Below are 11,765 nucleotides of genomic sequence, written 5' to 3'. Positions count from 1 at the left end.
GAGGTCTTGCTATGTTGCTCAGGCCTGGTCTCTAACTCCTGGGCTCAAGCGGTCCTCCCACCTCAGCTCCCAAAGTGCTGGGCGTTACAGGTGTTAAGCCACCTCGCCCGGCCCCTTTGGCTATTTTCCCCTCTAAATGTATGGGTGTCTTTGTTTTCATTCTCCCACTTGGTCCTCCCTAACCTCTGGGCACTTTGTCCCTTGGTTTTCCCAACTCCTTCCCTGCTCTTGGGGGATGATAACCTCCAGGTTGCTATAGGGCTCCAGAGAAGGTTAAAATTCTGTGATCCTCTAAGTGTGTCTGGAGTTGGATGGGCAAATTCTAACTGATTTTCCAGTTAGAAATTGCTGGAATGAGCTGTAAAGGAGGGAAAACTTTCCCTCTACCCTTTGAGTTCAACTATTGAGTCTATGAAACGCACTGACAACAGATTAACAGGAGGAAATTTATACAAATGTACTACCTGCACAGGGGCATCGCATGAAAGAAAAGTGAGTACCTCCAAACCCAGTGAGATGTAGACATCTATGTGCCCTCTTCATAGGGGGGATGTGAGCAGAGATATAGGCAACTTAGGGGACTGTAAATGATTTTGGGGAAAGATGAATGGGCCCTCAGAAGAACAGGTGACATCATGAGAAGATCTGGGTATGAAGTGGGCCTCTAGTTTCCTCTCTTGGTTAATCTTCCCTGGTTGATGAGATTTCTGGGGAGGAGACTCATGACAATGGAGTTCTTGGAGAATCTGTCCTTAGGCAGATGAAGTTCAGAGAAAGCCTCTCCCTGCATTTGCTGTTTCCCAAGGGTCCTCAGTTTGAGGCCCAAAGCAGCATATTTTGGGGTGGCATTTTCTGAACTCCTTTAGAGCTAATCTGTCAGAAGGCAGGTGGAGCCCGGGTCAGACGAATCTGAGCATGCCCAAGTTACATAAAAGTTATGTGTCAACAAGCACATCCTGCTCCACTTTTTTTTCCTTTTTTCTTTTTAGAGACAGGGTCTCGCTGTGTCACCCAGGCTGGAGTGCAGCGGCACGATCATGGCTCACTGCAGCCTCAACTTCCTGCCCACCCTACTTTTTTAGTATAATAGCTGAAAGATATGGAATGTGGAATTGATGAAGGGTGACTCATTAAAATTATAATAGCAATTAGGAACAAGCAGAAAAAGACCATAGGCAAGGACAGTTTCATGGGCAAGATCATATGTTTTCCCACATTTTATATTTGGCGAGTGCGTAGGAGGGATCAACACACCCAGACTACTCTCCAGCTACAACTTCGGTTTCAACAAAACCCTGAATCTGACACCCTTGACCCAGGCCCTCTGCCTCTTTCCTGAGCACTAAGGCTCCTGTTGGTGCTCTTGGCATTAGTGGCTTCAAGGCGAGGGTGAATGGGTTTGTGTTAGTGACTTTGTGGATGAAAGGACACTTGAATTTTCCTTGCCCAGCCTCGGCACTGCCTCAGACATTAAAGGCTATGAAATCTGCGCTGGTGTTTTGGTCAGGGAATGGAGTAGTCTCAGACCGCTTTTTATACCCTATGTGAGAAGGAACTGTCAACCTAAATAACGATCAGAGAGGCTCTCTAAAAGAAAAGGTCTTTATTTTGGAATAGAACATTGCAATGGAAATATGAATATGCATGCCGTAGTAAACTGTGTGAGTAAAGGAAGACAAAGTCTTTCTTTCTTTTTTTTTTTTTTTAAATGGAGTCTCACTCTGTCACCCAGGCTGGAGTGCAATGGTGTGCTCTCAGGTCACTGCAACCTCTGCCTCCTGTGTTCAAGTGATTTTCCTGCCTCAGCCTCCTGAGTAGCTGGGATTACAGGCATGTGCCACGTTGCCAGCTAATTTTTTGTATTTTTAGTGTAGACGGGATTTCTCCATGTTGGTCAGGCTGGTCTTGAACTCCCAACCTCCGCCTGTCTCGGCCTCCCAAAGTGCTGGGATTACAGGTATGAGCCACTGTGCCTGGCCCTTTTTTTTTTTTTTTTTTTTTTTTGGATACACGGTCTGGCTCTGTTGCCCAGGCTGGAGTGCAGTGATATGATCTCGGCTCACTGCAGCCTCTGCCTCCCAGGCTCGAGCAATCCTCCCACCTCAGCCTCCCGAGTAGCTGGGACTATAGGCGTGTACCACCATGCCTGGCTAATTTTTATATTTTATGTAGAGATGGGGTTTCATCATGTTGCCCAGGCTGGTTTCAAACTTCTGAACTTAAGCAATCTGCACGCCTCGATCTCCCAAAGTGCTGGGATTACAGATGTGAGCCACTGTGCCCAACCTGAAAAAGGCTTTTAAAGGAAAAATTAAGAAGATTCCATAATTATTTAAAAATAATTATCCTTGGCTTTAAAGATCAATACTAAGGGTGATGCCAGTCTGAGCTTGGACAGGCAGTTGCTGGGCAGAAGTCCTTGCAGAAGTATTTTTTATGAAATGTTGTGAAGGCCTTCATGTAAGGTTGTGGGTTTTATAGTCTTTTGTGATTTTTTTTTTTTTTAAATCAGGCATACAGGCATGAAAACCCTCTCTTCATGGCCTGCCCTGATTCTATGTGTCAGGGTTTCCTTTTTTTTTGAGATGGAGTCTTGCTCTGTTGCCCAGGCTGGAGAGCAGTGGCACAATCTCAGCTCACTGCAACCTCTGCCTCCTGGGTTCAAGCAATTCTCCTGCCTCAGCCTCCCGAGTAGCTGGGCCTACAGGTGTGTGCCACCATGCCTGGCTAATTTTTTGTATTTTTAGTAGAGACGGGGTTTCACCGTGTTAGCCAGGATGGCCTTGATCTCCTGACCTTGTGATCCGCCCGCCTCGGCCTCCCAAAGTGCTGGGATTACAGGTGTGACCCACCGTACCCAGCCAGGGTTTTCTTAACATTAGTGACTTTATTTTAATTTTGACAACTTTCACAGAACTTAATTGTAGTCCCTTAATCCATAGTTGCCTCTGATTCTGAACTGCCCAGAGAAAAAAGACGTCAGTTGGTTGGTTCCTTGGGTTTTTTCCTTCCAGTCATTTATTCACAAATGGTGTCACACACTGGAGATGTGAGAACAGAAAAAATCATGGTACCTGTCCTTCAAGAACCACAGTCTTGTAGGGGTGACAGGGATAGAAACCACAATACAGGCCTGGGTGCGGTGGCTCACGCCTGTAATCCCAGCACTTTGGGAGGCTGAGGTGGGTGGATCACCTGAGGTCAGGAGTTCGAGACCAGCCTGGCCAACATGGTGAAACCCCATTTCTACTAAAAATACAAAAATTAGCCAGGTGTGGTGGTGCGTGCCTGTAATCCCAGCTACTCGGGAGGCTGAGGCAGGAGAATAGCCTGAACCTGGAAGGCGGAGGTTGTGGTGAGCCGAGATCATGCCATTGTACTCCGGCCTGGGTGACAAGAGTGAAACTCTGTCTCCCATCCCCCACCCCCCAAAAAAGAGGTCACAGAGTAGAATTTGGTGGAGGCAATTGTTCCAGGGTCCCAAGTCCAATGGGGCTTAATAGCTGTCTCCTATCCTGGTCCTCAAATGAGGAATTCTTTTCTCCCCTCTTCCCTTCCTTTCTTCCACCAAGATGTAGTGAGTGCTGTGAGTTAGGCCTGAGTTAGGTCCTGCGAATACATAAATGAACAAATACCACTCCATGCTTAGAGGAGATCATGGACTAGTTATGTTCTTCCCAGACTCCATGCTAGGGTATTCACTGGTCCATTTCACTATCATGATGAAATAAGAAAAAGCAAGAGACAATGTAGTGAGTCTTTAAATAAAATTAAATGTATTCAATATAAGATCTTTTCTCTTTAGTTTGAAGTTATATTCTTATGTACATTCTTTCCTCAAAACATGTTGATAGTAGATGGTAGTCATCACTGATTTGTTTGTTTGTTTATTTCCTTGCTTGCCAAAATGAAAATTAAGCAATCTTTTGTCATATCACAAAAAGTGCGTGTATGTGTATTAAGTGTTGTTACCGGTTACAGATTCATTTCCTCATTTCAAAAGTGGGATTAAGGCGGGGCACGGCTGTAATCCCAACACTTTGGGAGGCCGAGGCAGGTGGATTACTTGAGGTCAGGAGTTTGAGACCAGCCTGGGCAACACGGTGAAATGGTGAAATCCCATCTATACTAAAATTACAAAAAAATTAGCCAGGCGTGGTGGCACATGCCTGTAGTCCCAGCTACTTGGGAGGCTAAGGCAGGAGAATTACTTGAGCCTGGGAGGCGGAAGATGCAGTGAGCCGAGATGGTGCCACTACACAATAGCCTGGGAAACAGAGCGAGACTCTGTCTCAAACAAAACAAAACAAAACAAAAAAACAACAAACAAAACCAAAGTTGGACTAAGAGTGACCCTTTCTCATCTAATAAAGTGGACCTTATACAGGGAACATGGATTTACCAGGCATGACAAATGCAGGCTCTCATGCCACTCCCCACCCTCCTTAGACTCAGAAGGGAGGAAATGGGAGAGTCCCAGGCCTCAAGAGAGGCAGGATTAACTCTTTTCTTGTTACCCCTGCGCAAGACACCAAGAGCAGCAGCCTCTTGAGACCCTGTAGGAGGCAGTGCGGGAAGTCCTGGACAGGAACCAGTGCCAGCGCCAGAAACTTCTGGGAACAGTGGAGCTACAGATCAGCTTGAAGAACTGTGACCCTCAGAAGGATGAATGCTTCTTGGGCACTGTCATCTGAAGTCCACTCACCGCCCCAGGTTCTCCACGTGTGTCCTGGGGGACCAGCAGCACTGGGTTGAGGCCAAGGCTGTGGGTATCTCCTACGTGGACATCGAGGTGCTGAAGAAACTCGACAAGAACAAGAAGCTGCTCAACAAGTATGATGCCTTTTTGGCCTCAGGGTCTCTGATCAAGCAGATCCCACAAATCCTGGGCCCAGGCCTAAATAAGGAAGGCAGGTTCCCTTCCCTGCTGATGTACAGTGAAGACATGGTGGCCAAAGTTGATGAGGGGAAGTCCACAATCAAGTTCCAGATCAAGAAGGGGCTCTGTCTGGCACGGCTCTTGGCCGCGTCAAGATGACAGACGATGAGCTTGTGTACAACGTCCATCTGGCTGTCAACTTCCTGGTATCATTGCTCAGGAAGAATTGGCAGAACATCTGGGCTTTATACATCAAGAACACCATAGGCAAGCCCCAGTGCCTGTATTAAGGCACATTCTAATAAATCTTAGTGCCACAAAGAGAGAGACAGAGAAAGAAAGAGAGAGAGAGAGAGATAAACAAAGAGAGATTCGGGATTCAGCAATCTCCTTTCTAGACAAGGGCTGCTCCCCCTGACATCACAGAGGAGATGGCTGATGTTCTAGGAGTCTACAGGCCCAAGAGACCTGGGTTCATCCCATCTCGTTGGCGAAGGACAGCAATTCTACAGAGGAACCCAGCGGGAAAAGCTGGTGAAACACGAATAGGCTGCCCCAGGGAGGAGCCTCTGGCTCTTTTATAGGGTAACTGAATATGGTTACCAGCTTTTATCAAAATTAGCCAGGTACTCAGAGTTTCCAATGGCCCAGGCATAAATAATCCACAAACCAATCTCTTCAAATTATATCCCTGAAATAGTCACACACATGCTCTCAACATACCATTAGCACCTAAACTCAAACTATGACACACCCACAAGTCTGCATCACCCTGCTTATAACTTAAAGCTTGTGGGTTTAAACTAATTTAGGAGTCAGTCTGGGGACCAAAGGGGCAAAGTCTTATCATGAGTTGGCAATTTGCTTAGGGAGGAGAATGCAGTGCATGCGTGACATCCAGAGGCTGGGAACCAATCGTCTCACAGGAGAGGTAAGTGTGTAAGCAGATGGAGCGTGGTGGCTCACGCCTGTAATCCCAGCACTTTGGGAGGCTTAAGGTCAGGAGTTCGAGACCACCCTGGCCAACATGGTAAAATTCCTGAGGTCAGGAATTCAAGACCAGCCTGGCCAACATGGTAAAACCTCATTTCTGCTAAAAATACAAAATTAGCTGGACGTGGTGGCACACGCCTGTAGTCCCGGCTACTCCAGAGGCTGAGACAGGAGAATGGCTTGAACCCAGGAGGCAGAGGCTGCAGTGAGCCGAGATCGCACCACTGCACTCCAACCAGGTGACAGAGTGAGACCTCGTCTTGAAAAAATAAAAAAAGACAGAAAGGACCGTAGTGTAGGGGAAGGGTGGTGAGTTTAGCATGGGTAGAGGCGATGGGCATCTGATGGAAGTACCTGAAAAGGGGACTAGAAAGGGAGGTTAGAGCCTGATTGTGAAGGGCCAGACCAGGAGTAGGTTCTCAGGAAGCAGAGCCAAAGGGAGGGCTGCCGACCAGTGACCTAAGGAAGCTGGGAGAGTCTTTCCCAAGGAGCTGACCCTTGGGTTGCGTTTCTTTCCTCATCTTCTGCCTTAAGGCTCTCTTGTCTCTTTTCTTTCCCCCTGCCCCACATTCCTATGCACGCCAGGCCCAAAACATCCTCACAGGCTGCTGCTCTAATTACTTCATCCCATTTTAATTCTGCTGAGTTAGGAGCCTGTGAACTCAAGAGGAAATTCATGCAAAATACCCAACAAATTGAATGTGCTGGTGTTTTAGAATGCCAGGTCTGACCCTATCTGCCCCCTTCATCTTCCCTTCCTGTGGCCCTGCTCCTGACCAATCTCAGCTTGAGAAATCAAAGGTAGAATGTGCTGGTGAGAAGAGAGGGTGGCATTGATTGAGTAAGATGTTGAGTTTCACTGAATTGTTTGAGCCATTGCTTGGGATGAGGACAGGGTGGAGGCTTTCTGATGGGAGGCTTCTGTGGGAACCTTTTTGGAACTGATGGAGTCCATCTCTAGAGCTCCAAAATACCATGTGTGTTTGTGAGTTGTAATGTTTCCTTGTCCCTCAGGATACTTACAAGTTAGGAGAGATTTCTTATTCCAGCTGTTTGTTCACGGAGATGATAAATCATTTAAAACAAATGGATGGCTGTTTTCTTTCTTTCTTTTTTTTTTTTGAGATGGAGTCTCGCTCTGTCGCCCAGGCTAGAGTTCAGTGGCGCAATCTCAGCTCACTGCAACCTCCACCTCCCAGGTTCAAGCAATTCTCTAGCCTCAGCCTCCCAAGTAGCTGGGACTGCAGGCACACGCCACCATGTCTGGCTAATTTTTGTATTTTTAGTAGGGATCGTGTTTCACCATGTTGGCCAGGCTGGTCTCGAACTCCTGACCTCAGGTGATCTGCCCACCTTGGCTCCCGAATGTGCTGGGATTACAGGCATGAGCCACCATGCCTCGTGGATGGCTATTTTAAAATCAGTGATTCTCGAGTTTGAGACCAGTCTGGGCAGCAAGGCAAAATCCTGTCTCTATTAAAAAATACAAAAATTAGCTGGGTGTGGTGCTGAACTCCTGTAGTCCCAGCAACTGAGGAGGCTGAAGTGGGAGGATGGCTTGAGTCTGGGAGACAGAGGTTGCAGTAAGCTGAGATTGCATGACTACACTCCAGCCTGAGCAATAGAGCCAAAACCTGTCTCAAAAACGAAACAAAGCAAAAAAATAAGTGATTCTCAAATTTTTCAGTCTCAGGACTCCGTTATACTCCGAAAAATGACTGAGGTCCCCAAGAGCTTTTGTTTATGTGGTTATAGCTATTGATATTTACTGTATTCAAAATGAAAACTGGGATCCTTTTGTAGCTCATAAGCATGATGATTGGGTTTTCATGCTTGTGTGTGAGATGTGCTTCCCTCAAACCTTGTTATGATGGTGGCACATAACCCATCTGATGTGAAAAAAAAAAAGAAAAAAAGCCTGAGAAGTTGAAAGAATATGTATTAATCCATTTAAATTTAAAATACCAAAAATAAACCATAATGTGTTAACATAACTAACACATTTTGGTGAAAAAAGTACTATATTTCCCCCCTAAAATAGTGATAAAATTGGCATGTTTTACGTTTTTACAAATCTCTAATAACTGGCTTAATAGAAAATACCTGGATTCTCTTATCTTGTTCTCTTATTACAATAAATCCATTTCTTTTTTTCTTTTCTTTTTTTTTTTTTTTTTTCGAGATAGAGTCTTGCTCTGTCATCCAGGCTGGAGTGCAGTGGTGCAATCTCAGCTCACTGCAACCTCTGCCTCCCCGGTTCAAGCCATTCTCTTGCCTCAGCCTCCCAAGTAGCTGGGATTACAGGTGTGCACCACCACACCTGACTCATTTTTGTATTTTTAGTAGAGACAGGGTTTCACTATGTTGGCCAGGCTGGTCTCAAACTCCTGACCTCAAGTCATTCACCCACCTCAGCCTCCCAAAGTACTGGGATTACAGGTCTGAGCCACCATGTCTGGCCTAATCAGTTTCAATATGTTGTTTTGGTTGAACTGGCCTCAAGTGATCTGCCTGCCTCGGCCTCCCAAATTGCTGGGATTACAGGGATGAGCCACCGTGCCTGGCCAATGCTGTTATTTCCTAAATATCTCTTTAATCCATAACATGAAACAAATCTGGCCTCACCGAGTTAGAAAAGTGAGGAATATTTTAGTCTTCAGATGATTGTGGATATTTTTCTTGGATACTACACCAAAAGTTGATGCACAGTAGTTTTTTCTTCTTTTCTTTTTTACTCACCACTATACTAATGAGGAAACATAGTAGTTTCTTAAAGGTATGTGGAATCTAAAATCATGTCAATCAATTCCCATTCTATTACATTAAAATCCATTGGTTTATCTTGAACTTTGGAGAGATTTTGTAACATTGTGTATTGGTCATTTGGAAAATATAGGTCCACTGAATTATACATAGCTTCTAAATGCTGATGCATTTCATTATACCATACTTTTAAAATCACATTCATTATATCACTATCAATCTCATCAAAGAAGTCTTTAGGAATTGGGAAGTTTTCAAGTTCATGGTGACAGATATAAGTGTTCCAAAATTCTAATTTTTCACTTGAAAGCTTGAATTTTATTATTGGCAACAAATACTGTCAGTTGTTTTCCTTGAAGTAATAAGCTTACTTTGTTCATTTTTGGGAAACACTCAAATTTGAATAATCATAGTTTGTCTCTCCATTATATTTTCAAGTAAAAATAATTCTCCTTGCTGGGCGCCATGGCTTACATCTGTAACCCCAACACTTTGGGAGGCTGAGACAGGAGAATCACTTGAGCCCAGGAGTTAGAGACCAGCCTGGAAACAGAGTGAGACCCTGTCGCTACAAAAAATATACAAAATTAGCCAGGTGTGATGGTGTGTGCCTGTAGTATCAAGTACTCAGGAGGCTGAGGTGGGAGGATCGCTTGAGAATGGGAGGTCGAGGGTATAGTGAGCCAAGACCACACCATTGGACTCCAGCCTGGGTGACAGAGTGAGACGCTGTCTCAAAACAAAAACAAAACAAGAAAAACCTCAAAAAACAAAACAAAACAAAAACAACCAAGAAAAAAACACACACACACAAAAACAGAACAAAACAAAATGGTGCTCCATGAAAAAAGAGGCTAGTTCTGCTTGAAACTCAAACGATTGCAAAAGTGCTTTTCCTGGAGACTATCATTGTACTTGGGATACAGCAGAAATGCTTTATGTGTACTTCCTATTTCGTCAGAATATATATATTTGAGACGGAGTTTCCCTCTTGTCGCCCAGGCTGGAGTGCAATGGTGAGCTCTCGGCTCACTGCAACCTCCTCCTCCCGGGTTCAAGTGATTCTCCAGCCTTGCCTTCTGAGTAACTGGGATTACAGGTACGTGCCACCATGCCTGGCTAATTTTTTATTTTTATTTTTGTATTTTATTATTCATTTATTTATTTATTTTTTGAGATGGAGTCTCACTCTCTCGCCCAGGCTGGAGTGCAGTGGTGCAATCTCAGCTCACTGCAAGCTCCTCCTCCCGGGTCCAAGCAATTCTCTGCCTCAGCCTCCCAAGTAGCTGGGATTACAGGCACCTGCCACCACGCCTGGCTAATTTTTGTATTTTTAGTAGAGACGGGGTTTCACCATCTTGGCCAGGCTGGTCTTGAACTCCTGACCTCATGATCCACCCGCCTCGGCCTCCCAAAGTGCTGGGATTACAGGTGTGAGCCACCACACCCGGCATAATTTTGTATTTTTAGTAGAGAGATGGTTTCACCATGTTGCTAGGCTGGTCTCGAACTCCTGACCTCAGGTGATCCACCTGCCTCAGCCTCCCAAAGTGCTGGGATTACAGACCTGAGCCACTGTGCCTGCCTGTCAGAATATTTTTCTTTCTTTCTTTCTTTCTTTCTTTTTGAGACGGAGTTTTGCTCTTGTTGGCCAGGCTAGAGTGCAATGGCGTGATCTCGGCTCACTGCAACATCCGCCTCGCGGGTTCAAGCGATTCTTCTGCCTCAGCCTCCTGAGTAGCTGGGATTACAGGCATGAGCCACCACACCCTGCTGATTTTGTATTTTTAGAAGAAACAGGGTTTCTCCATATTGGTCAGGCTGGTCTCGGACTCCCGACCTCAGGTGATCCGCCTGCCTTGGCTTCTCAAAGTGCTGGGATTACAGGCATGAGCCACCGCGCCCAGCAGAATATTTTTAAAAAAGTACCCAAGGATTGAGATTTAGTAGAAATTAATAACCTTTACCATTTGATGAAGAACATTCCTAAGTAAACACGAAATTTTTTTAGTGCACGTGCATGGCAGTGAAGTGTACTATGACTACTAGCACAGGTTAGCACAACTACTTTGATTTGTTTTGAGGCACAGGCTATTTTACCCACCATTGCTTTTGTACCATCAGTGCAAATGTCAACACAATGAAAAAGGCAAATCATATCTTACACTATTATGAAAATAGTTTCAGCTGCGCACGGTGGCTCATGCCTGTAATCCCAGCACACTGGGAGGCCGAGGTGGGAGGATGATGGCTTGAGCCCAGAGTTTAAGAACAGCCTGGGCAACATGGCAAAACCTATCTCTACAAAAAATACAAAAATTAGTTGGGCATGGTGGTGCACACCTGTGGTCCCAGGTACTCAGGAGACTGAGGTAGGAGGATCACTTGAGCCTGGGGAGGCAGAGGTTGCAGTGAGCCAAGATTGCACCACTGCACTCCCGTCTGGGCAGCAGGAGTGAAAGCCTGTCTGAAAAAAACAAAAAACAAAAACAGAAAAGGAAAGAAAATAGTTTTAACTTCACAGACCCTTGAGAGGGTCTTGGGGACCCCCCAGGGTTCAGTGGAGCACACTTTCAGATCCACTGCCCTAAATGACATGTCTGAGTTCCTCAGAGTTGGTCCTAGGCCTCTTTTCTTCTCACTCTACTCTCTCCTCAAGTGAGCTCATCTACTGCCTTTGAACTAGCTCTGAGAAAATGACCCACACATTTGTCATCTCCAGCCATGACCTCTCCCTGGACTGTGTATCCAGCTGCTGGCTCAATTTTGGCAGTTGGGTGTCCCAAAGGCAATATGTCTAAGACTTTACTTCTGGTCTTCCATCCATTTATATAAGCCCAAATCCTTGTTGTCACCATGTTCCTCCTCACCCCATATCTAATCAATCATTAAGTCCTGTAAATGCTGTTATTTCCTCTTCTTTTCTCTCTCTCTCTCTTTCTCTCTCTCTCCCTTCCTTCCTCTTTCCCTTCCTTCCTTTTTCTTTTCTTTCTTTCTTTCCTTTTTTCTTTCCTCCCTTCCTTCTCTTTCTCTCTTTCTTTCTTCTGAGACAGAGTCTCACTCTGTCACCCAGGCTGGAGTTCAGTGGCACGATCTTGGCTCACTGCAACGTCCCGGGTTCAAGGGATTC

The 11,765-nt window shown here is 45.5% G+C and overlaps 1 non-coding gene and 1 pseudogene across 1 annotated transcript; both read left to right on the top strand.

The window, feature by feature from the left end:
• The first annotated feature begins 481 nt into the window (after positions 1-481).
• LOC134737076 (large ribosomal subunit protein uL1-like) lies at positions 482-5,169 on the top strand (annotated as a pseudogene).
• Positions 5,170-7,663: 2,494 nt separating this feature from the next.
• LOC129487100 (small nucleolar RNA U13) lies at positions 7,664-7,767 on the top strand. The gene has a single exon (XR_008659222.1). It is a non-coding gene; the product is annotated as a small nucleolar RNA U13 (small nucleolar RNA).
• Positions 7,768-11,765: the final 3,998 nt, after the last annotated feature.

Source organism: Symphalangus syndactylus, chromosome 7, assembly GCF_028878055.3.
Source record: "Symphalangus syndactylus isolate Jambi chromosome 7, NHGRI_mSymSyn1-v2.1_pri, whole genome shotgun sequence".
Taxonomy (NCBI): Eukaryota; Metazoa; Chordata; class Mammalia; order Primates; family Hylobatidae; genus Symphalangus; species Symphalangus syndactylus.
Note: the sequence above shows the minus strand (reverse complement) of the source record. Positions and strands in the feature narration are given on the sequence as shown.